General features: G+C 52.1%; 1 protein-coding gene and 1 long non-coding RNA gene across 2 annotated transcripts in view; one reads left to right on the top strand and one right to left on the bottom strand.

Annotated features, from left to right (window-relative positions):
* Positions 1 to 1719: 1719 nt before the first annotated feature.
* On the bottom strand, positions 1720 to 5925 carry LOC133095451 (uncharacterized). The gene is made up of 3 exons (XR_009701607.1): positions 5688 to 5925; positions 4346 to 4480; positions 1720 to 3837 (listed from the first exon to the last, which is right to left on the bottom strand). It is a non-coding gene; the product is annotated as an uncharacterized LOC133095451 (long non-coding RNA).
* Positions 5926 to 6107: 182 nt separating this feature from the next.
* TSPAN14 (tetraspanin 14) overlaps positions 6108 to 25389 on the top strand; it is a 58432-nt gene continuing 39150 nt past the window's right edge. The window contains exon 1 of the mRNA XM_061179946.1: positions 6108 to 6221. The gene's annotated coding sequence lies outside the window, so the exon portion shown is untranslated. The remainder of the gene's footprint in view (positions 6222 to 25389) is intronic.

The following is a 25389-nucleotide window of genomic DNA, read 5'->3' as shown; positions in this document are numbered from 1 at the left end:
TAAATATATTTTGCATCTGTTCACCTCTTGGATCTCCTCATCACCAACTTCCTGAACCATTGTAACAGTTTCCTTCCTATTTTTTAATCTTGCTCCCTCCAATCCATTCTCCCTACTGCAGCCTTAGGGATCTTCTAAAAGCACAAATGTAATAATGTTACTACTCTGCCTAAAACCTTTCAGAGACGGCTTAGGGCCTGAGGAATACCAGGCATATACTGTAAGACTTTGCTGGAATTATGTTGGTCCTGCACCACCACCTCTTTGGCATAGGTGTTGCTCTACAGACCACAGGGGTGGGAATATTGACCTACACTTGGTTCAGTTACGGAAACCTCTCTCCCTTGCCACAGTGGTTGGTCCAAGACTGGGCACATGACTAGAGCTGGGCCAATTAGAGGCCTCCCTTGGGATCTGTTCAAACAAACCTAGAGTGTAGTTATTCGGAGTCACATCTCCAACATGGGGCAAACTCTGAGCACTAGGAGAGGCAGAGGGAGGGGCTCTTGGACTGGGCAGCCCGCAGGATCAGCCCCTAGTGTTCAGAGTCAATCTGGTTTCCAGTTCTTCTTTTGATTCTGTGTGTGACCTGAGTATCCTTCCAGTAATCTTCCTTCCTTTGGCCTAAGCTAATTTGAGTAGGTTTTTCTCACTTCCAACCAAAACATCCTGACTAAAGTGAAGATCCTTGGTTGTCTGGTGGTTCCCAGAAAACAAACAGATTTCCTTCCAGCTCATGTTTTATAAACATTATTTCATTTGATTCTTACTATAAGCTTGTGAGGTGGGTTTTATTATTATCTTGACTTTACAGATAAGAAAAGTAGGGATCAGAGATGTAAAGTATTTTGCTCAAGATCCAGAGGCTGAGAATTAGGACCACTTGGACACCAAGTTCCTCTTCTATTCAAGTTGCTTCCCCTCATCGCCCCGCTGCCCCCCAGCTTGTACACACACACACACACAGAGGGGCTACAGAGCGGAGCCCAGGGAGAGTAAAAGCAGCACTAGGACAGGGACCAGACTGGGACAGGGGGGTAAGCAGGAAGTCAGAGGATGATAAAGGCCAAGCTCCTCCATTTAAAATTTATAGCCAACTCCATGTCCAGGAGAAGAAGAAACTGTCAGCTTCTTTCTTTTACCCCTCCTTGTAATGTTTTTTGTTCCCATAATCTATACCTCAGGCTTGCAGTCTGTGCAATAATTCAGTTATATTCTTGGCAATTACAGTTCTAGGGGCTAGCCCGGAAACTAAGTCACTGTTTACAATACAGCCCTTTTATGAGTTGGGACTGTCCATATCTCAATTCTTTTATTTTGTTTTTTGGTTACGTTGTACTTTTTTTTTTCTTCCAGTTTTATTGAGATGTAACTGACATACAGCACTGTGTAAGTTCAAGGTATATGGCAAAATGATATGACTTACATACATCATGAAATGATTACCACAATAAGTTTAGTGAACATCCATCAACTCATATAGATACAAAATAAAAGAAAAATAAAAAAGTTTTTTTCCTTGTGATGAGAACTCTTAGGATTTACTTTCTGAACAACTTTTATATGTAACATACAGCAGCGTTAATTAATCATGTTGTACATGACATCCCTAGTACTTCTTTATTTCACAACTGGAATTTTGTACCTTTTGACCACCTTCATCCAATTCCCCTTCTCCCCACCCCCCCACCTCCGGTAACCACAAATCTGATCTCTTTTTCTATGAGTCTGTTTGCTTTTTGAAGTATATAATAGACCTACAACACTATGGCAGTTCCTGGTGCACAACATAGTGACCTGGTATTTCTATACATTTCAAAATGATCACCACTGCAATTCTTTTTACTTTTTAAGAAAGGAAGAGAAAATGGGCCTGCCCTGCTTTGAGTGTCCCTGATGCTTTCTGAAGCCACCCCGTATTATTGTAAAAATGGGTCAGGTAAAGCTTGGTGGGTCTCAAAGGGCAGCTGGAAATGGCAGGCGAGTGTCATAAGTAACTGTCAGTGAAGCCTGGTGGGGGAGGGGTGGAGGCCTTGCCGGTTTTGTGGGCACTTCCCTCACCCTCTTCATGCCCTGCAGCAGTGTGGCCAACTGCTCCAGAAAGCAGCTGTCTCCCTGAGGCTGCTCAGGCTGGCGGGACCGCCAACATCATCGGGTCCATGATTCACAAAGCTGGCCTTACTCTCTCCTCCTTGTTCTAGGCTCATGACCTCCTTCACATTCAGGGTTAAGCAGAAATCATCAGGTTGGATGATCATCTTTCCAATCATAACCTTCACTGGAAACATCTTCTCTGCCTCCACACCCCCCTTTTTAATAATGGTGGAGTCATCCCTCTACCAGAGGTGTCCTCACCATTCATGCCCACATAACATCCCCTTCCACCTTTTCTTCAGAATCATCACTCCTGCCGTCTCTCCTGCATCATTCCTATCACTCTTCAAACCTGCTCTAGTAACTTCCATATTTTGACAAAACCCTTTGTATCCTAACAAAAGTAAAAATTGGATATGGCCATGAGCACTGGAAAACAGAGAATTAAACAAGACAGAAATTTCTTTTTCTCAAATACAAAATCAAGAGGTAGTAGCCCAGAGCAGGTACGGTGGCTCCCTAAACATTAGGAACCCAGATTTATTCTAACTTGTTGCACTAACATCCTCAACACATGGCTACCGCTTCAAAGTTGAATAGGCTGGCTGCAGCTCTATTTACATATTCCAGTGAGCAGGAGAGAGCAATGGCTGAGATAAGCACACCACTTCCCTTTAAAGCTACTTCTCACAAGTTGCACGTGGACACCTCCACTTTCTTCCTGTTGGCTGGAACTGAGTCATGTGACCACACGGAGCCATGAAGGAGTCCTAGAAGTTTGCTTTTATTCAGGGAAGCCATGTGGCCAGCTAGAACTGGAAAGACTATAATAAAGGAAATGGGGGAGAATGACTATTAGGGTCATCTAGCATTCTCTGTCAAAGCCTCCTATGATTCCACATCCCTTTCTAGACCTCTCCCTGTTCTGTGTTCCCTGTTGGACAAGCTGTCCAAACACAACAGCTCTACCATGGTCTGGCTGCCACCCCACTACTCCTGGAACACTGTCCTTATCATGTGCACCAATGACATTCATGTGGCCAGAGTCAAAGGATCCTTCCCTTTCTTCATCTTATCTGAGCTGTAAGTAGCATCTAGCACAGCTGACCACTCTTTTCTGGAAACACTGCTTTGTCAGTCTCTGGGACATAGCACTCTCCCGGTTCTCCTTTCGCCTCCCCAGCCTCTTTTTCAGTCTTCTTTCCTGCTCTGGCTCCAGTCTGACTCCTCTGGGTCCCCCTTGAACCCTCTCCTCTTCTGCATCTACCTCCTCAACCTAGGTGACTCCCTCAGATCCCAAGGTGTTTACCATCATTAAAATGATGCCTCCCAAAGCCCCACCCCCAGCCCAGGCCTCTCTTCTGAGCACCTAGTGACTGGACAATTGAATTGGATCTCTGACGGGCATCTCAACTCAACATGACTAAAACAGAATTCTTTTTTTTAAAAAATTAATTAATTAATTAATTTTTGGCTGCGTTGGGTCTTCATTGCTGCGCGTGGGCTTCTCATTGCGGTGGCTTCTACTGTTGTGGAGCATGGGCTCTAGGCGCGCAGGCTTCAGTAGTCGTGGCACGCGGTCTCAGTAGTTGTGGCTCACAGGCTCTAGGGTGCAGGCTCAGGAGTTGTGGGACACGGGCTTAGTTGCTCCGAGGCATGTGGGATCTTCCCGGACCAGGGATTGAACCCCTGTCCCCTGCACTGGCAGGCAGATTCTTAACCACTGCGCCACCAGGCAAGCCCCTAAAACAGAATTCTTGATGTGCCTCCCTGAACTGTAGTCCCTTTCCTCCAGGCTACTCCACCCAATAAATGAGGCACTGTTCACCCACTTACTCCAGCCAGAAACTTCAAAGTTATCTTTGGTTTCTCTATTCCCTGCCCCTACATCCATCCTATCAGTGTCCATGTCCAAAACAGCATCTTTCAACTACTTACCTTAGTGTGGCCACCAATTTGGTCCAAACCACCATTAGTTTTGGCTGGGGCTGCCATAACAGTCTAATTATCTCCTTGCTTTTATTTGTGTCTGCCACCCACCCAATTTATTTTCACACAGCAGAAAATCAGAACACATTAGTCTTCTGCATAAAACCCCTCAATGGTTTAATAAAAAGTCTCCATTCCTAAACACAGTCTTGCATGGCCTGGTCCCTGCCCACTTCCCCACTTCATCCTTGTTCTTTTTCCCAGGCTTGCTACTCTAGCCACACTGTTTTGTTTTCAGCTCCTTCACACATTCACAGCTTACCTTTCTCAGGGCCTCGGCACAAACTGTTCTTGACTTGGCATGTCTCTGCTTGGCTTTTCCCAAAGCTATCTCCTCATTTTCTTGACTTCAATTTCACCATCACCTCCTCAAAGACATTTTCCCTGCTGGCTCCACCTAAAGTACAAACAGCTCTTGTTCTCTATCCCAGTCCTTTGTTTTCGTCCTAGCATTTACTTCAACCTGCAATAATGTGTCCTCCACCGAAAATCAGCCTTATGTAGCAAGAGGCTTCAGCTGTCTTGTTTACTGCTGAATCCCCAGCATCAAGACAGGGCCTGGGGGGCTTCCCTGGTGGCGCAGTGGTTGAGAATCTGCCTGCCAATGCAGGGGGCACGGGTTCGAGCCCTGGTCTAGAAAGATCCCACATGCCGCAGAGCAACTGGGCCCGTGAGCCACAATTACTGAGCCTGCGCGTCCGGAGCCTGTGCTCCGCAACAAGAGAGGCCGCGATAGTGAGAGGCCCGCGCACCGCGATGAAGAGTGGCCCCCGCTTGCCACAACTAGAGAAAGCCCTCGCACAGAAACGAAGACCCAACACAGCCATAAATAAAAAAAAAACAGAAAAACAAAAAAAAAACACACGTGAATTTCTTAAAAAAAAAAACAAAACAGGGCCTGGCACAGATCAGGCATTCAATCAAGCACCCACTATCTGCTCGAGGATGACTGGATGGACAGGTTCTCCAAGGAGGTCTCTGAGCTGCCTGGGGTGTCACAAGCAGACTGCATCTCCCTTAATAAGAAAAAACTGGGAATGGACTGAACAGTTCCTTTTCAAGATCTCCTCCTTACATTGGACTTAACCTGTTGGTTGCGTTTACTAGAATGTGGTGCAACTAGCCTCTTGGCCCAATTTTAACAGATCCGAGTTTCCTGCTGTCCCCAGAGCAAACCGCTTAGCCCTCCTCCACCTGAATGAATTTAAGGCTCATTAAAAAATGAGGCGTGCCTGGGCCTCATTTTTCAGATAGGCGGATTGAGACCCCAGAGGTCAGCCTTTTTAACATCAGAGCCCAGCCAGCGGTGTGAATACCTCTCTAACACAGGCTGTACCTTCAGTCCCCCCTGCCCCCGCAAGAATCCTCTCAGCCATCTTGTCAGGATGAAGGTGAGGGACAAATCTCGGCAGGCAGTCGAAAGAGAGCGTGGTATTTTTAGTACGAAGGCTACAAGCAGCCAGTCTTTACCGGCCGGTTTGCAAGAAATAAATATTAATTTACTACCCCAGTCTTGAAGCCCACCCCCATCCCCAGTCTCCGAGGCCCGGCAGGAACGCCTTCCAGTACTTTCAATTCAGCCATTTTTCTAACCCTGCGCTCACCTCTCTACCCGGTCACCCCCGTAGCCCCGAGATGTGCACCCACAACTCGCGCTTCTCTCAGGCTGGGTTCCGGTGGGGTCAGTGACAAGGCCGACGTGGCGTCCACGTATTGCTCCGGCCCCCAAACGTTGGGTGCAGGTCCGGGCTCAGCCTGCCCCGCGCAGCCAAGGGGCGAGCGCCGACTAGGGCCGCCCCCGCCTGCGGCCCCGCCCAAAGCGGGACGAAGGGGCGGGCCGGGGACCGGGCCCCGCCGGTTCTGCCCAGGCGCGGGCTGGAAGGCCGGGCGGGGCGAGAGGTGGGGGCGGGGCGTGGAGGGCGGGGCCGCGCCGGGCGGCGCAGGGAAGTGGCGCCCCTTTCTCAGCCGCCGCCGGGCGCCGCGCCCCCGGCCCCGCCCCTCCGCGCCCCGCCCCCGCGCTCGGATGGCCTGAGTCGCGCCCTCCCGCCCAGCGCCGCCGAACTTGCTCTAACTTCCTTGGCCCAGCCCGGCCGCACCGCTGCAGTCGTCGCCGCCGCCGCCGCCGCCGCCGCGCCCGGGTGAGTAGAGCGCGGAGTCCCCGCTGGAGCGTCGGGCCCTGCCCCCCTCATTGTCTGAGGCCGATCCCCCTGAGCGCCCTCTGGGGACTAGGACTGCTCCCCATGTCCAGGATCGGTCCCTCCGGTTCCCTCGCCCCTGCCCCGGGGGCGGCCCGGCGGGCGGCACTGGCTTTGTCTGCCCAGATCGCCCGTGAGGGGCCGGAGGCCTTGGCCCGGACCCCGCTGAGCCGAACTCGGGCGCCGGGCGGAGTGAGAGCCGAAGCGGGCGACCCGGCTGGCGCTCGGGGTTCTGCCGCCCTCGCCCTGTCCGTGTCCCCGGACGGGTGCCTGCTGCGACCGGGCGGGAGTGGGAGCACTCGGGGAGGGAGGGGTCGGACCGCCGTGGTTCTGGGCTCTGCCCCTCTCCCCAGCCTCGAGCCTTGGGTTGGGCACTCCTTTCGGTTCCGTCACGGACCCTCGGCTGCCCGGAGCTCGGGCCAGGGGTGGAGGGTGGCGCGGACTGGGGAGGGCGGTCCCCTTCCCCGCCCCGCCTCGAGTGTGCTCCAAGTCGCCCACCCCGGCCGTGTGTTCCACTCTGCCCTGCACGGGTTTGGGGCGGGCGGAGTTTGAGTAGGTGGTGATCCAGCTTCTCCGTGTTGGTCGTTTGCGGTTGTGCTTTGGAGCAAAGCCCGACTCCTGACCTAACTGGAGCTTCGGTCGAGTTGGGTCTGTGGCTGCGGAGTTGGCTCGTCCCGGGGCCACTGCTCCTGCGGGGAGGAGTGGTGGTGCCGCCAGTGGGTATGGGGTGTGTGTGTGTGTGTGTGTGTGTGTGTGTGTGTGTGTGTGTGTGTGTGTAGGGACTTGGGTACCGGGACTGCTGGGACACGAATCCGGGAGGCCCGTAGAAGTTGGTCTCAGGCTAGAAGGGGTCGGTGCTGTGAGGAGTCGGGAAATGGTTGGCCCCCCGTACTGCCCTGGCGGCTGGCTGCGGCGCTGTGTAGCAGCGCGCTGGGGTCTGGGGGCATCAAGTCGTCCTGGGCCATGAGTGCAGGGCATTGCATTGGAGCCTTTGCAGGTGTGCTCTCTCCCATGGTCTGCTCCGTAGGAGTCCTCCTGTCTTCTGAGATGGGGGTTGCCTTGGGGCTGATAGGAGTGGGTGGAGCTGCCTGCCAAATCCTCAAAAGTAGCCTTCCCCCTTCCCCTTGACCTCAAAGTAGGGGAAGTTAGTGCCTGCAGAGTGCTCGGGTCACCCTTCCCTGTTGGTGAAGGGAAACCTGGGGCCTAGGCCATCAGAGCACCCCAGCACCCCTACATCCCCTCTACATTCAGTCAGCCCTGTGGAAGGCCAAAGCACCCTTGTTTCCAGGGATCCTCCTGGGCCCTGTCACCCTCAGAACGAAGCGCGTACTCCTCCATGATGGCCCCGTTTGCCCTTCTAGCTCCTCTCTCAGCTGTCTCCAAGCTTTGTCACATCCTGAGGATCCATAATGTCTGGGGGTCAGGCCTTGGAAGCCCAGGCTACCAGACGGATTTCCCCTCCCCTCTTATTGCATCCCCACATCTCTGAACTCCACTGCTTGGACTACCAAACATGGTCTTCAGTTCATTCAACAAAGCATGGTTGAGAGTCTGTGGGGTGCCAGGAGCTGTTGCAAGCATTGTTCCAGGCTCACAGCTGGCTGTCAGCTCTGTGTGGTCTTAGAACCCAGGCTGGACATGTAGTAGATGCTCTGTAGCGTTTATTAATCTGAGCTTGATCTCTGCTTAGCAGCATTATTCAGGCAAACAGGAGTTCAAGCCCACTGGTGCATTTGGAGGTTCGTGGCTGCCTCTAGGAAGAAAGGGCATGGAAAGAAAGGGGCTGCAGAAGGGTTGGCTGCCCAGGGAAGTTCCCCCCTTTACCAGCTGGGCAGCTGTGCAAATCTCTGAGGACAGGTGAGGGCGCCTCCCTTCCCGTGATTGGGAGTGGGAGGACAAAGCACGTGTTCTGTGTGGGAGAGGAGGGGGCCCTGCCCTGCATGTCCTGGTGGTAGTGAATTCCCAAGGAGGGGAGGGAGCAGGGAGTTCTGGAAGCTCTGGGTTGTGGAAACATTTCCTGAGGTCTCACTCTAGGTTACTGTGTGCTCAGGGATTTGACTTGTTACTTGTTTAACTTCAACTGAGATAGAATTCAGTTTGGCAATGCCTGTAAAGTGCCATTGTGCCGGTCCTGGGAAACCTTTGCTGGTTTTAAAATGTGTAGTAATAGTAAGTTTATTGAGACTTAATGATTGAGACTTACACCACATACTATCCTAGAAGCTTTACTCGTATTCATTCGTTTAATCCGTGAAAGGACACAGTATGGTAGATAATGTTAATGTCCCGTTTTACAGAGGATGAAACTGTGGCCTAGAGAGGTCACAGAGTAACTTGCTTAAGGTCTGAATGTGAACCGGGTTTCCTCATACCTAATTAGATAATGCCTTCCTCTCAGAAGCGATTAAAGTTGATTAATACACTAACAAGCCTGGCCCACAGAGGAACTAATAAGTTCTTCAGTGCCGGTGCCCTTATGTTCCCTGCTTCTGAAAGCATCTCAACTATCTGGGCACATAGCAGGTTGACTGGTGATGTAGCTTTTGTCTCCCTAAGGCCAGGGAAAGGGAAGACCAGCACTGCCATGCACAGTGGGAGCGAGTCATTGCCTGTATCTGTCTAGATAGATCAGAGTTTGCTGTGGTAACAATCCTCAAATCTCGGAGGCTTAAAGCAACAAAGGATTATTTCTTACACCACATGCATCGCATGTCTGCTTTATGTTGTTCTCACCGTGGGACCCATGCTGATTAAGTGAAATGTTCCTGGTCACTTGGACAGAGGAACAGAGAACATGATGAATCTCACCCTGGCTCTTAAAGCTTCCACCCAGAAGTGGCATTTCATGGCCGAAGCAGTCACGTGGCCGTACTTCCCTGCAGGGTGGGGAGCGAAAGAGGACTGGAAACATTTGGTGAACAGCACTGATGCCTGCCACCTGCCTACCACTGTGCCGTCTCTGTGACTTCTTCCCAAGGTCTGGGTCCGAGTGTCGTATGTCTCTGTGTCACCATGAACATCGATCACGAATTAGTCAAAGAAATGTCATTTAGGTTAAAGATGAATTGAGGTGCCACATTTGAAAGACAGAGGTATGGTGAACAAAAATGCTTATTAGGGTAGTAAGAGGTGGTCTGCAGAAGCAGCTTGCTCCTCTGACCCTGGGCAAGTTATTTGAGTCCCTTGGGTCTTCTTTTGCTCATTCATTTTTTCATTCATTAGTTCATGAGCCCAAGGACTAGTGATGAGTCCCAGGCCAGGGATTCTTACTAAGCACTTGTTTAGCTCCTAGCCTGGTGCTAGGGGCTGTAAACTGGGTTCCAGGATTCCTGTTTCCTGCTGCTGGGTCCTGGTCGCCTTTAAGGAAGGATATTATTGCCTATGGGAAGCGAAGCAGGCTCCTGCTCCTCCTCTCTGCCCTGGCACATGAGCCCTTGGACTTCTTGGACTTCCTCATGCTCTATCTGTATGTGGCGAGTAGGGGCAGCCACCTTTCTTGGAAGCAGGAGCATGTAGAAGCACCCTTATAGGCCTTGCCCTTCCCCTTCCACCTGTGAGACTCTGGGGCTGAGCTTGCAGGCCTAGGGGTATGGAAAGGTAAGGTGGTGAGGTTACTAAAGGATGGAGCCACATGGAGGACAGGCTTGAATATGGGGCTGGGGTGGTTCTCTGTCCTGCGAAGTGGTTTAGAACCCCTTTGTTAATTGCATTTTTCCACCCGGGCCACCCTTGCAGGGTGTCAAAGAGCTGGCTACCCTGTGGACCTTGCTTTTGTGGTTTGTCACCGGCTTTGTCCCTGGTGACTTCCAGCAGGGTCAAGAAACACTGGTGGAGGTGGTGAGACTTCAGGGTCTTCTGCTTGTGGTAACGTACTATCCTTAGGCATGTCTCCTCCTTTTTCAGGGCTTCTGTTTTCTTTCCTACCTGGAATAGAGGGAGAGAGGTAATGGTGGTCTACAGCAGTGGTCCCATTCTTGGCTGGTCATCAGAGTCCTCAGGGGACTGTGTAGACCTGTGCTTTGAAAATCTTTGGTCTAAGTGAATGCCAGCGTTCTTGGTTTGTCTTATCTTCATTATATAAAGCAGTGGGGTATTCATAATGTCTCAACATCTGTTTTCTCCCTTAATGGCATGTTTTTTTTTGGTTCAGACAGGGCAAGTGGCTGTGTTGGACCAGCAAAGGGCCTGGCTAGTAGGAAATGTTTAGTGCCAATTAAACATAATGATGAGTAATGTTGTCCAGCACCTAGAGTGGACAGTGGTGAGGCCAGCTTTAGAGTTGTATCTACTTTCTAGCTGAATGACCTAGACAAGTCTTTGATTTTTTTTTTTTTTTCTTTCTTTCTTTCTTGGATTTGGTTTTCTCATCTGTGAAGTGAGAAGAATCTGCCCTTCCTGTCCCTCGTGGGGTTACTGTGAAGCATACACCCTTCAGGTTTGAGAAGCAGTGTGTGCAGCCCCTGAGTTAGGGTGATACCCTGGTTTAGGACTGCTGCCATCACGCTGACGGCTCTCAGCAAAGTGCTCACCAGCCGAGGATTCTGGGAAGCCCACTTCCTCCATTCTTGGGCCTGCTGGGGTTGGGCGGGGCTGGGCCTGGCTGGGCGTTGCTGTGGTTTTCCCTCAAGAGGCCGCAGGCTGGTAATCTGAGAGTAAGTGGGCCTGGGCAGGCTTCTGGAGGTCTGTTCTGTCTCGCTCGCCCAGTAGCCAGGGAGAAGTTCCTAGAGCCCTGATGTCCATCAGCTGGATAGCTGGAGGGACCAGCTCCTCCCTTCTTGGGCTCTGTCAGCCTGTGCTGCGTGGCTGCGAGCCATGGCGGGGCCACTGGGATCCTGGGTCAGAGGTACACTCCTGGTGCTGCTTCAGACTCTGCGTGTGTCCTGGAATTTGGGAGAGCTGAGGCTGGGCTTTCCTGCATGGGTAAGGTTTGGGGAGGGGTCAGGACGTGGGGCTGGGCAGAGGTTGATCCTGAGGAGAGGTTCGATGAACCCCCTCTCTGGGTTTTCCCTGTTTACCTGTACTAGCTGCTGGGGCCTGTGCCAGTCTATTCTGCAGGGCCCAGGAAGCATTAAAAAAAAAAAAAAGTGGCTTTGAGGAATTTGTCATCCTGATACTCCGGAGAGGGACCCTCACAGCAGCTGCAATGAAATGAGTGTCCCCTGTATCTCTTTCATCCACACCCTGAAGTCTGAGTGGTGAGCCTGGGAGGGTCGAGGGCAGCAGCATATCCAAGGACACACAGTTCCAAGGCAGGATCTGTGCTGATGCATCAGAAGCCCATCAGGGCACCATGGGATACCCGGGCTTGTTGGAAAGTGGCAGGTGGAAATAAGGGATATGGCCGCCCCAGCTTCAGATTTGGCCTCCCAGGGATGGGCGACTGGGCCCTACACACCCACTGCAGCAGTTCAGGCCATGTGTGACTCTCAGCTTTTGGAGTGTTTTGAGCCCCAGTCTGGGGTGCCCACTCAGCTTGCTCAGGTCCCTGCTCTTTCCAGGCTTCTGGCTGCTGCCACCAGCTGCTCCAAGGAAAGGCCCTGGTTGCCCACTGAGTGACCATTGCCACGAAGAGACCCTGTTTCCTCTCCAGATGACCTCCCTAATGTCCGGCCACCCTGCAGCTTGGCTGTCTGGTTTCAGCCCTTCACCCCTGGGCCAGACAGACAGGGTGTGTCCCCCAGGGCTTGGTCGGGGAGGCCAGCCCCAGCCCCAGTGGTTCTCACACTCTGGGTGAGGGGTCCAGGAAGACTTGGAGCTCCATATTGTTTAAAAAAAATTATTCTGACACTCGTGAAAACAGTAAGGCACACTTTATTCAGGAGTGTCGTGATAGGTGTAAGGACTCCAATGGCGAATGGGGTTTTGCAGTAGGGGAGAGAAACTGGGCTCAACCCCAAATGTTACAAGGAAAAGTGGGAATTTATAGCTGGGAGCAGAGGTGGGTGGGTGGATGGATGGTAAATTTATAGGAGGGTAGGGTAATTCTTTGCTAACTGAGCTGACAGTTCTTGCTGAAGGCAGGCTAGGGTGATCAGGTGTCACGTGGCAGGTGCTACACGGGGAGGATGAGGAATTTGGTCACATGTGGAAGGTGATCAGCTATGGAGGGTGGGAGGAGATCCTGGCTAAACTGCCTTAGCGGGATTCCTGCTAAAACTGGACTCTACAAGGACAGAGACAGAAGCCCGGGTTTGGGCCTCATGGGGCAGAGGGCTCAGAGGATCCTGACTAGTTTGGTCAAAAAGAGACTGTCAGTGTACGAGGCACTAGCCTGAACTCATCACCACTCACGCTTGTCGCTCAGGAGTGGTGCCCCTCTTTGTGGGCGTCACTCCCTTGTTTCCAGAAACCCTAGTCCTTTTCTTTACAGCATCTACTGGCTCCTTGGCCCCTGGCTCCTTCACTCTTGGCCCCTGGACCGCCCTCTGCATCCAAGAAACAGCATGGACCCGTGGCCTTGGTTCCCTGTGCACCCCCCGCCTCCCGCCCCCAGGCCAATGCTGGCTGCCCTTGTTGCCAGATCTGTTGGGAGCCGGATAACAGCCATTTGACTCTGGACAACCCTCCCTACTTGACCCTCTTTCCTTGGCCTGTGTACCTTGTGTTTCCTGTTCTCTGCATCCTGGGCAAACCAGTCTGACAACTTTATGGATCTCCCTCTCCCACAGGCCTGGGACCCGACTGTCTAATCTGCCTGAGCTGGGCCAAGGGTGGTGCAGTGGGTGACCCCCTCCCTCCCCCCCAGTGCTGCTCCAGGGGCCTTCTGGCCTGATCCCCCGCTGCTTCCTTCCGCTGCCCAAGGCCTTCCGATCCTCCTGGTTTTCTCTGCCCCTGTTGTCTGTCTGGTCACACCCTGCACAGATGACCCTGTTGGGTGTGTCTGCTACTCCTGGGGGTGCTCCTGTCTCAACAGTCAGCGTGTTAGGAACCAGACCCCCCGCTGTTGTGAGAAAAAAGGGTGTGTGCAGAAAATCTGCTGGCTGCGGGTTCGGGCCTTCCCCCCTTTCTGAGGGCTGGCTTCCACCCCTGCAGGGGACAGTGGCTCTGTGCGGCCATCCTACCTCCACTGTCATCGTCTCCTGTTGTCCTAGCTGCTTCCTGTGAAATACAAGTAATGATATAAACGTGGACAAGGGGGCCTGTCAACAAAAGAGCCGGTGGTAGCCATGGGGTTTTCATTCATTCCCGAGAGAGCAGGGAGGTTCGAGTGGTGTGTGCCCTGGTGGAGGGGTGGGATGGGCAGGCCTGTTCGGGGCCCCTCTGGGCTAGGGAGTCCTGAAGCTCTCTCTGTGGGAAGACAGATGCGGGGAGGTGGGGCAAGTGCCAGCCGGGGGGGCTGCAGGATTCGGTGTGTTGAGGGTCAGTGCCTACCTGGGTGTAGGGCACTGCCCGCTCATGCAGAAAGGCGGTCAGAGAGGGGCCGGCCTTGGGCTGATGGAGGGTTGTAGGATTCTGCACCAGAGGTGCTGAGGGCCCACTGAGGGCCCAGGAACTTGTCTCCAGCAGCTGAGGTCTGAGGGCTCCAAGTGCCTGCGTGATTCTACTTGTTGTGGAGTCTCATTTGTGCTCCTTAATTTGGGGGCTACTTGTCGAACATTGAACACTCATCAGAAAGCCTCTAATAGGATAGGGGAGCCAAACTTCACATCTTCCCTCTTTCCAGCCACCTTTCTCTGTGGTCTGGGCAGTCTGCGAGTCATTAGGAGATCTTTGTGGTGGGCTGCAAGGTGGGGCAGGGAACTTCTGCTAGGTAGAGAGAGCTCCATCCAGGAACCACTCCCTGCCCGCCGAGTGGTCTCACCCAAATGGTCTGGCCAGTCCTGGTTCTAATAGGCATTGTGTCATACCCCTCAGAAGCAGGAGAGAGACTGGGATGGTTATTATATTGTTCCTTAGGGGGAAAATCACTTGGAGGAAATACATCAGTGCTTCTGAGTGCAGAGTATTTATTGACGTGTCAGTTAAAGTAGGCTTTTAAACAACATGTACGTATTCCTTTAGTAAGGAAAAAATGTGCAAACCCATCTCACAGCTCCATTTTGCAGCTTGCATTTCCTGAAAGGTACAGGGAGTTTAGTGGTTAAGGGGTTGGAGTTTAGAGCTTGGATTTTGGAGAAACTGTTTTTAGCCTGTTCTTGGAGTTGGGCCAGGCCTAGAAATCTGTTGAAATAGCTTTCTTCAGCTGCTAAAATTGGGATGAGTTTGTAACACTAGGACCTTGAGCCTCACTGATGACTGGGGAGGGCCCTGAGAAGGGTCCATGCTGAGGCCTGGGATGCCTGCGGCTCAGTGCCCCCAGAATCTGGGGGTCTTATAGTCTCATCGTGGACCGAGTGGACCTGGCTACAGATGGTCCTCTGTATGGAATAACTTAGGTTTCCCTTCTGCCTTGGTCAAAATCTGCTCTTGATCTTCCTAGGAAGGCTTTCTATTTTGGGACTTGGGGAGGAGTTGTGAGCAGGGAACTCTCTGAGTTGGTAAGTCTGTCTTTATTCTAGAGCCTGGCACTCTCTTCCCCTTTTTCCCCCCTTCTTCTTGTTCTAGGGAGATGCCAGAGACTGCCTGCAGAGTGCTACAAGCCAAATTTTTTGTGCCATGAACTTTAGGGATTTTAAATGTCAATTTAGTTTTAACTTTTTTCTTTAAAAAAATACATGATGAAAGATACATAAAAATATATAGTGAAAATTAATATTTCCACCCCTGACCCCTTCAGTTCTGCTCCCCTGAGGCCCTGTCACCATCACCAGATGTTGGGTGTCTAGTGAAGCATCTCTGGCCTCCTCTTGTTTATCGCCATGCCGTACACTACTTAGGGTGTTCTGATTTCTACCCTAAAGTTTATCTTGGGATTGTTCCATGTCAGCACACGCAGTTCAGGCCATTCTTTTTAACGGCGGCATGTTATTCCTCTGTGTGGTCAACCCTGATTCACTTTATCAGCCCCCCATGGATGGACATTGAGGTTGCTTTCAGTGTTTGGTTCCTATAAGCCGAGCTGCAGGAATGCCTCACATGTACATGCTCAGAGGTCTGTCGTAGAGATGGCTAGACGGGGAATCCAGACATGGGGTGCTTGACCAGAAAAGAAACACGCTGTTTTGATTCCAAGAGGGAGCATGAACATTTCTGAGTTTTTCTTTTGGAGGGATCTTGTGTTTCTGCAGTCAGAGCCTAGAGCTGGAGGGACTGCAGTGCTGGTGCTAGTTCCCGCCGTAGTCTGTCTGTTTCAGCTCAGGTCAGCCTGCTTCCAGGGCACCTGGTGTTTGCAGCCCTTGGCTGTGCCCTGTGGGCCTGCCTGTGCACCCAAAAGTGTGATGTAAGAGTATGAAGAGGCAGCCAGAGCCAGATAGGGTCTAGGGAGGTTCTGGGGAGGCGGGGAGTGGGGAGGCTTTTCGTACGTGGGCTTGAGCGGCCCCAGGAGTTTGCAGGAATTGGGCCAGGTGTGAGGTCCGGCATCCTGGCTGAGAAACAAACAAGGATTTGGGAATCAGCTTTTAGAAGAGCAGATTCTCCCTGGGTTTCAGGGGTTGGTGTGAGGCCTCTTGTCCAGGCCCCACTGGACCTTCCGCAGCTCTGGGATTCCCCCATCTCCTGCCTGCCCAGAGGTTCTGCCTGGCTTTGTGCCGCTTCAGGCTGCTCTGGGCCTGACTGCCACCCTGTGATTTTAAAAGCCTGTGTAGAAGGCACTTGGTGTAAATAATAGATGGGTTTTTCTGTTTTGAGCAGGCGGCTTCCTTGCAGAGCAGAAGCAGGGGGTGAGGGCAGGTGAGGTTTTCTTCCTGGGATGGGTTGGGGCAGGGAGGCAGGGATGTGAGAGAGGGCTTACGTTGGAGCCATCTACTGGGATCCTTCTGGGAGTCCTGGGAGTGCTCTGGCTGGTTCCCCATCCTTGTGGCCACTGTGTACCCCAGAAAGGACCATAACCTTCCCCTATCTGGCTCTGGCCACCCCATGCCTGCAAAGGGCAGGGCAGGAAGCGGGGAGATTTTAGGGCTGGCTGGCAGATAGCCCCCCTAAAAAGAAAGGTGCCCGATATGACCCTGACCTGGTGAGTTTGAGGCCTGCGTCCCTGCCCTGTCTCTCCCACCGTTGCCCTTACATGCCGCCCCTGTGAGAAGTCCACAGCTTCCCATGCCCACCGCTCTGTTGTAAGGAGCTTGTTGTTGGAGCTTGGCAGCACAGAAGTTTCTGTTGTGGCCGGGTGGCAGCTAGGGCTGACCTGTGGGGCTGAGGAGGTGGCGCCTGGGAACTGACAGTGGAGCTATTCATGGGCTCTGCCCCGGTTTCCTGCTGCCTCCCATTGTGAATTATTTTGGGGGGAGGGGAGGAGGAGAGGGGGTGGCCAGTGCCTCTATTGTTGTTGGTAGCGGGAGCCCATTATGCTAATAGAAGTCCTTTAGTGAACAGATCTTAGCCACTCCAGGGCCCCACTCATGTTCTCTGATGTTGGGTGAGCTGCCTAGCCCAACCCTGCCCTCTCCCAGTGCTCCCCATCCCTGGAAATCTGGAGGGACCCTGCCCTTTGTGGGTACCTCTGTCAAGATTCCCCTTCCCCCCTCAACCCCCCTAGCTGTGCCTGGAACCCCCCTGGGTGAGAGCTCTGAGCAGCTGGGCAAGGAGCAGGGGTGCCCAGTGCCTGTCTTATCAGCCACCTGCCCGCTGCCTCTGGGAGTGGTGTCTGCCTGAGCTCTCCCGGCCCAGCTGCACCCTTGGGTGGGGGCCAGGCGTGTGCCTGGGTAGCTGTCAGTCTTGAGGCCCCCATTTTCCTTTGTACCTCAGCGCTCAGCCCGGTGTCCCCTGTGCCTCACTGGAGCACTCAGCTGTAGAAAAAGCCTGCTTGCCGGCAGGCCGGCCTGCAGCCTCCCCCCCGCTGCCTGAGCCACGGCCATTTTCCTTTGTTCTGCCATCTCCGGGCTCTTGAATCTCAGGCAGGCGGCGGCAGGCTGGGCAGGCAGCAGGCATCGGGCGCACAGCACCAGCGGAAGCCCTCACGACATGAATCTTCCCACTGAGTTGATGGCGTGCGGTCTGCTGGCTGTACCGTCACTTCCCCCAGCTGTACCCCCAGCTCCCCGGTGGTGCTGAGATTTCTGTTTGTTTAAAGAGGGTCTTGCATCTTATTGGATCACAGTGATGCTGACTTGTACAGTGGGGACAGAGAGAGGGCTTGCCTGTTTGTGCCACTGAGGGTGTGTGAGAGAGGGAGAAGGATGGGGGGGAGGGCGAGTTCATGGATGCCTTTGGGAGCACCAGCCTCCTGGTCTTAGGCAGAAAAAGCCACTCCCAAGCGTAAATTTTGATCCCTTTACCTCCTGGTCCTTCTCCATGAAAGAGCCGTGTAGGAAGAGCTCTTAGCATTTAGTGGCAGGGGTAGTTGAGAAAACAGTAGGTTTTTTTTTTTTGGTCTCTGTCGTTGTGGGAATTTTTCTCCAACTGAGGGGAACCATCCATCCCCTGCCCCTTTGCATCTGAATGTCTCTCATCCCCAGTTTTTGGTGGGCAAAATGAGCTTCCTCCTGGGGGTCTGATTTCACCCAGTGTGAGGTCACAGGCCAAGCTGAGGGTTACTCTCTGGCATCTCTTTCTGGAAGTGTGCCCGCCCCAACTCACATCTCCAGCTTTCTAAACCGCAGCCAGAATCTGAAATGTAGTCTCCCTGCCTTTGACAGAAGAGTTGTTTGGTATGAGAACTCTGGAGCTGTCACTACTTTTATTCGTGTTTAGCATTTTTTTTTTATCTTTTCAAAACCCATCCATCTTGAGATCAGCCTGGCTGTCTTATCTGACTCTTATCAGCCAACCTCTCAAATTAGGAAGCAAGTCCCAGCCCTGGACAGGGTTGCCCCTTGGAGTGCCCTTGTTTCAGCAAATGTTGTACAAGACTCAGCAAAAATAGCTAAGTTCGCTGTCATATGCATTGAAACACAGATGCAGCTTTTAGCGTAGTTGGGCCCAAACAAGTGTGGGAAAGGTCATGACTGAGGCAGCACGCTGCTCCGGAGAAGCGCAGGGAAGTAAGGAGAAGGCTGAGGTTGGGTCCCAGCTGTGCGACTGGCCCTCTGGGTGACCTTGGCGATTCATTTCCATGGGCGTAGGTCTCTGGAAAATGGAAGGGTTGCTCAGATGAACTTTGGACGTTTTTGAGCTGTGACTCTTTGAGTTCTATGAATCTAAGTCCAAAGTGCTTGGTCGCTACACTGAGCCCCTCTCACCAACTCAGGGTACCTTTTTGGAGGAAATGTCATCAGATGGGGTTTTCGGAGGGCATCTCTTCCCTGGGGCATTTCTTCCTCAGGTTCTTGAGGGGCTGGTGGTGGTGAAACCCACCCATCCTGAGCCCAGAAGCACACGGGCAGTCCTCAGGGGCTGAGTGTGGCACCAGGAGCCCACTGATAAATAGTCCTGCCTCAGACAATGGCATTGACCCTTTTCTTGGAAATACCACATTCCCTCTTTGGGGAACCTCCGGGGATGGAAAGAAAGCTCTTTATTTTACCTCCCAACAAAGTGAGGCCAGGCTGTTAAAAGTAAAAACAAAACCTATAAGACAGAGATACCATCTGTACTTAAATATCCAATTTGGTCCTGGGGGTGGTGGGGTGGCGGCTAGATTTACATTTTGTCTTTATTTTGTTAAAAATTCCAGGAGGCAAAAACGGGTTTCTGGCCCTTTATCTGCCTTTCCCCACCCAGCCTCCACCCCCTGGGAGGCCTCCTGTGCCCCATGGCTTTCCTCCCATTGTCTGCTGGGCTGGGATCAGCCTTGTCACTGTTCTGGGCTGTGTGTGTCTGCCCTGCGTCACAGGAGGTCTGTGGTCTTGGAAGATATCCAAGGGGCAGGGAGTCCAGCTTTGATAAACATTTGGTTAGAGTAGCTTCCACAGCTGTGAAATGGGAATAAAAATAACCTGTGAGGATCCAGTGGGATGCACTAAAATACTGAGCAAATTCTACAGTTAAAGCATCCCTCCGGGGCTTCCCTGGTGGCACAGTGGTTAAGAATCCGCCTGCCAATGCAGGGGACACGGGTTCGAGCCCTGGTCCGGGAAGATCCCACATGCCGCGGAGCAACTAAGCCCATGCGCCACAACTACTGAGCCTGCGCTCTAGAGCCCGCGAACCACAGCTACTGAAGCCCGTGTGCCACAACTACTGAAGCCCGCGCGCCTAGAGCCTGTGCTCTGCAACAAGAGAAGCCACCACAATAAGTAGCCTGCGCCCCGCAACAAAGAGTAGCCCCCGCTCACTGCAACTAGAGAAAGCCCGCGTGCAGCAGCGAAGACCCAATGCAGCCAAAAATTAAATAAATGAATAAATAAATTTATTAAAAAAAAAAAGCATTCCTCCGAGAAAGCTGCCCTGTCGGTGGACGCATGATTAGGTGGGTGGGCTTTCCCCCATGACTTGCCTTAAAGGTCCTTTCCCTCCATCAGTGTTACTGTTTTTCTTTTGGGCCTCTTACACCCTCACTGTTCAGAGAACTGCCCACAGGCCTGTCACTGGGCAGCACCGGCAACACCTGGGAGCCTGTAGCGCTGCAGACTTGCCCCACAGCAGCTGATGCAGAATCTGCTTTTAACAAGATTCCCAGGTGATTTCATGCGCTTTCAAGTTTGAGAAGCACTGGCTCAGACACCTCCGTCCCGCCCTGCCCCACCCTGAGACTCTCTTTTTCTGTCTCTTTTGTGGTTTTGCTGTCTTCACCCTCTTGCCCTCCTTAAAGCTGCCGACTTTAAAGGGCTCTGCCAGCTCCGGCTCCGTGGCTCCCACCCCCTCGGGCGCACAGTTCGCAGTAGGTAGCCCTGGGCGCTGGCGGTGTCTGGGAGGTGGGTCTGGGGACCGTGGAAGCCGCCTTGGCCTGCAGCTGGCTCCCTGAAGCCTGCTGGCGAGGTCAACTTCGGGGCACTGAGCCGAGGAGGTAATTGGAGCCCTCTTTTGTGAAAGGGGGCGCAGAGCCTCCCTCGGCCATCTGGTGCCACTTGCCCCGCCCCATCCGTCCAGCTGGGCGACAGGAGATCAAAATCAGGTTGTAAATGTTGTTTGCTTTTTGTAGAAACACAAAGCATTCTATATATATAGATGTTTTGGTAGACGTTGAAGTTCAAATAAATAGGCCAGAAAAGGGATTGTAAATTTATTTTTTTTAGCGGAAAAATGTTTGAGATGACTCTCCGGATTTCGCTAGGATTGCCTGCCCTCCTCCTGCATTCTGGTTGAGGTGGGTGGAGGGCTTGTGGGTGTGAGCTTGGGCCCCCAGGCCTGGGGATGCCCCTGGCTTTCCGGGACTGTTTTAGGGACTAAGCTGCTAATCTTCTATCTCTTTGCGGATCCTTCTCAGCTTTTTTCAGTAGAGTTCCACCATTGATTTGCATTAAAAAAAAATCTGCTTCTCCCTCCCCCACCCCTCTTATTCCTCTTTTTTACATTTTCAACGCACTTTGTTATATTTATTTATTTTTCTCCAGCGGGCTTCACCTTTTGCTTTGTCCCTCTGTGAGCCTGACCCCAGGCTGTTTGCCTTGCTCGGAGGCCAGGAGCCAGGCTCTGCCCTGGCCTGGTGAGAGCCCCTGTCTGCCCAGGGCAGGATTAGGGAGTGCTCCCAATGCTGACCTCGGAGTGAAGTGGGTTGGTTGGTTGTCTTAAAACACAGTATATTGTAGTGAACTGTGCAACTTTGGATACAAAGATTTTGAATATCTTAGAGCCACAGTATTTTATGCCTTTCAGGCATGGAGAAATGGAGGAAAAGGAGTAAATGTGTGTAATTCTAAGTTCTCCTATATAGTTTCTTTGTGTTGGGGCAGAGGAGGGTGGGGGTAGGGCAACCCCGGCAAAAAGAACATTTCCCACCTACATTAGACGGGCAGGTCACATTCTCGCACCGGAGCAGCTCCCCTAAGGGCTGCCCAGGACTCAGCTATTGGAGCAGAATTTATTTCTCTCCGAGAGCAGGCCCACTTGTCACTCAGTATGTTTGCGGCTGTTAGGAGTGGCCCCTACCACAACTGTGTCAGCCCTGCAAGGGGAGCCACAGTGGTGGGGTCTTGGTGACATCCTCAGGGCCCGGCCCAGAGCTGGGGCCACACTGGGGCTCTGTTGAGACTGTTGGCTGCCACCATGCTGGGTTGTAGCGGTTAAACCCACTGCTGTGGGGAACATTTCCTGACCGGCTTCCCGCCTCCTCCTTCCTTCCTTCCTGGGCCCCATCCTGCCCTCCTGCTCCTGCCTGACTGCATTTAGCAGAGGGAAGCGTATCCTGAGCCCCCTGCATCAGGCACGGGTCTCACTCTAGTTCTTGGTGTCCACAGCCCCATTCTAGGTGCCTGGCACGCAGCAGGTGCCGGGACATGTAGAAACAGGTCCTGAGGTGTTCATCTCCCACAACAAAAGCCTTTCCCCTAGGGGCTCACAGAGTGAGTTAGGGCACTGGTGGATTGCTGTGCACTTGGCTTCAGTCGCGCCTTGGCCTTGCCTTAGGCTCTTCGTGGGGAACCTCAGGGTGGACAGAGGGTCCAGGCCTCTGGGTCCTGAGGTCTGGAGGTCACAGCACGTAGGCCTCATGGGTTCTTGTCCATGCTGGGGATGTTGCTGTACACTGGGCCCAGATTACCACGTCTTGTGTGCACCTGGCTTCTGGGGGTAGACATTTTGTGTGCACTTAGGTTTTCAGAAACAGGCCTGCCGTGATTATCTGGGCACAAGGTGCCGTGCACCATGACGGCAGGGCTCCCCATCCTCACGTGAGCAGGCGGCTTCCCCTGCAGCAGCAGAGGGAAGGCAGCTGGGAGGCCAGGACGGTGCCAGGCTTCCTTCCCCACAGCCTTTTGAGAGGTTAGGGGGCAGCAGCTGTGGGTGACCTGGCCCTGCCTCATCTGGGTGGGCAGGCACCACCCTGGTGCTGCCTGAGCAGTTGAGTAAGCTGCCTGATGAATCACCTTCAAGATCTGTGTTTGGGCCCCAGGCTTGTTTGTTGCCCAAATGTTTTTTTGTTTGTTTGTTTAAAGGAAAATGGCCACAAATTCTACATTTTACTGGAGATGAGTTATTTTGTAGACTCTGCCTTCATTTGTTTTGTTTGTTTTTTGATCTTTTGTCAAGATAAGACTTGGGTTATGCATTTTGTGGTGTGTCCTCATTGTATCCCCTCAGGAGGGATGGATGTTGGCTTGAGGGCCTCATTACTAGTGATGACAGTGGTGGTCACTTGGTTAAGGCGGTATCTGCTGGGTTTCTCCACTGCTGAGCTATTATTATGTTCTTTGTAATTAGTAAGTGTCCTATGGGGAGATACTTTGAGACTATGTAAACATGCTGCTTTCTCATCAAACTTTGATCAACTGGTTTTAGAACCTGTTTACAGTCTGAATGTTTTTGTGTCATCCCCTGCCCCAGTTCACATATTGAAATTCTAGTGCCTGGTTTGATGATGTTAGGAGGTGGGGCCTTTGGGAGGTGCTTAGGTCATGAGGGTGGAGCCCTCAAGAATAGGATTAGTGCCCTTACAAGAGACCCCCACAGGACTCCCTTGCTGCTCCATCTTGTGAGGACATGGTGAAAAGGTGCCAGCTTTGAACCAGGATGAGGCCCTTGCCCGACCATGCTGGCGCCTTAATCTTGGGCTTCCCAGCCTCCAGAACTGTCAGGAATAAACTTCTGTTCTTTAGAAGCTGCCTGGTCTGTGGTATTTTGTCCAGTCTGGTGTTTTGTTACAACAGCCTGAACAGACTGAAAACCCATTATCAGTTATTTCTGTTGTGGTTGCTGAGTGGCAATGATTTAATTACATTAATTTTACATTTATCATTCTGCTGTAAAGAACTTTCCTTTCTCCTCCACTTGTTTATTTATCCATTTATATATATTAGAATGGACTCATGGATTCTTACTTTATTCAATGAGTTAAAATGCATTAGTATTATTGTTTATTTTGATGCTCACATTGTTCCAGATTGGGCCAGTGGGGGTCCCTTCAAACTGACGGCTGTGAAGGACAGCTCTTAAAAATGTGAATTTCCAGGTCTGTCACAGTCCTATTAAACTAGTCTCCATGTGCAGTTTGGAAAAAGCTCCTTGAGTGATTCTCCTGTTCTGTGGAATTTGGGATCAGCTGGACCAGGCCGGTCATTTTCAAGTGTGTAGCTCATGGAGCCTCCCCTTTCCACCAGCCACTTGAAGAGACCTGCTATGCCCACCTCCATGCTGGGTTTCTGGGTCAGAGTCTCTTTGTACAAAAGCTCTTGTAGCTTGAAAAGTAATAAAAATAGTAAGTTTGAAAATTGCTGGATTAGGTGACCTCCATTCCAGGCCCAACATTTCTCCCGCTGAGCCCTCACCTCCCCGCTTCCCTCCTCTGACCCACATCCCTCCCTCCCTCAGCTTCTTCCCTGGTGACAGCACTGAGGTAGACAGATGTCTCCTCACCAGATTAGTGAGGGGCCCCTTGGTGCTCCTCAAACTCATCAGGTTTGGGGTTGTGGGTTTTTGGTGGTGGAAGCTCATAATGCTGTGTTTGCTAAGAACAGAGTTTCATACAGGAAGCCAGTTCATACAGCACTTAGAATCCTAGGCCCGTTGGAGAGCCTGGTGGGGCTCAGAGCTGGTGGCCTAGGCTTTCCTGGACCTCCACCTGGAGGCCATCCCAGGTCCAGCAGTCTAGGGCCTGAGGGTCTCTGAACTCTGGGAACCTCCCTTCTCCCACACCTGTGTGGCAGGGCCTGTCCTTGTGACCCTGTGATAAGGGACGGTGGCCCACCCTAACGCCTGCCTGGCTTTGTAGTGTCTTCCCATAGTGAAGAGTCAAACTTCCAGACCCCTGTGAGTGGCTGCTGCCACCATGTCCAACTTTGTACTGTTTCTGGCAGACTCTGAGTATGGGGAGTTGGGTCCTAAGGGGTATGGGTTAGAGGAGGACTTAGACACTTCTGACTCTGAGGGTGAGTCAGAGCTGAGTGGGGAGCCCATGGAGCTGAGCCCCTCCTTCCCCTCTCAGGGTGGCGGTGCCCCAGGGCTGAGGCATGACATCCTTCCTGTGTGTGATTCCCATGGGCAGTGAGGCAGCCTACTCTGGCCTGCCTTTGTGACCATCTCTCCTACTGGAACCCATTTCCCTTGAAAGTCACCTGTCTCCTCCTAGACTTCTCCCCTTGAGCCTCCCTGTTCCTATGGCCAGTGAATGCTCCCCAGTACCCAGTGGGCTCTGAGGACCTGGACAGTCCAGGGCCTAAGGTGTGCTGTTTGGAGGTGCAGCAGGGTTCCCATCTCCATTGGGAATATGGCTGCCCTTCCCTGGGATGGGCCTGTGGGCAGGTACAAGTACTGAGAGCCTCGAAGGCCAGATGGAAAGGTTGAATCTTGGTGAATGGCTGAGTCTGGAGAATGAGGCAGGGAGGAGCCAGCAGGATAACTTGGGTTCTAGCTCGGGATATGGGTGGATGGTGTTGTCCAGGTCAGCATAGTTCAACTGGGTTCTTTGCTTAGGGGTCTTACATGGCCCAAATCAAGGGGTAGGCAGGCTACATTCAGAAGAGGTTCTGGGGCAGAATCTAGTTCCTTGCTGTTTGTTGTAGAACTGAGGTCCTGTTTCCTTGCTGTCAACCAGGGCTACCCTTAATTCCTGGAGCCTCTCTCTGGTCCTTGCATGTGGCTCCTCTGTCTCAGATCCAGCAACAATGCATTGCATCCTTCTCATGCTTGGAATCTCTCTGACTACTTCTGCCCTTAGCTGGGAGAAAGCTCTGCTTTTAAGGGCTTATGTAATTACACTGGACCCACTCAGTTTCCCTATTTTAAGTAAATTGATTATTCATCTTGATTACATCTGCAAAATCTCATTTGTCTTTTCTTTTATATGGTTATAAATTATACTTCCTGTTTTTTGACTTTGCTCAGTAAAAAGATGGCAATTAAAAAAATTTTGAAGTCATCCTAGAGATCTGTGTAAAAATGGTGGATTGAGTGGACACACCTAATTTTATTTTATCCTAAAACCCCACAAAAGTTAAGATAAAGGGAATTTTTAAAAAGCAATCAATCTACGAGGACAGGGAGAATGGGAAAGGAAACAACAGCAAGAAAAAATTTGCAAACCAGTAATTAGATGGGTGAGGGG

This window comes from Eubalaena glacialis, chromosome 1 (assembly GCF_028564815.1).
Source record: "Eubalaena glacialis isolate mEubGla1 chromosome 1, mEubGla1.1.hap2.+ XY, whole genome shotgun sequence".
NCBI classification, from domain to species: domain Eukaryota; kingdom Metazoa; phylum Chordata; class Mammalia; order Artiodactyla; family Balaenidae; genus Eubalaena; species Eubalaena glacialis.
Note: the sequence above shows the minus strand (reverse complement) of the source record. Positions and strands in the feature narration are given on the sequence as shown.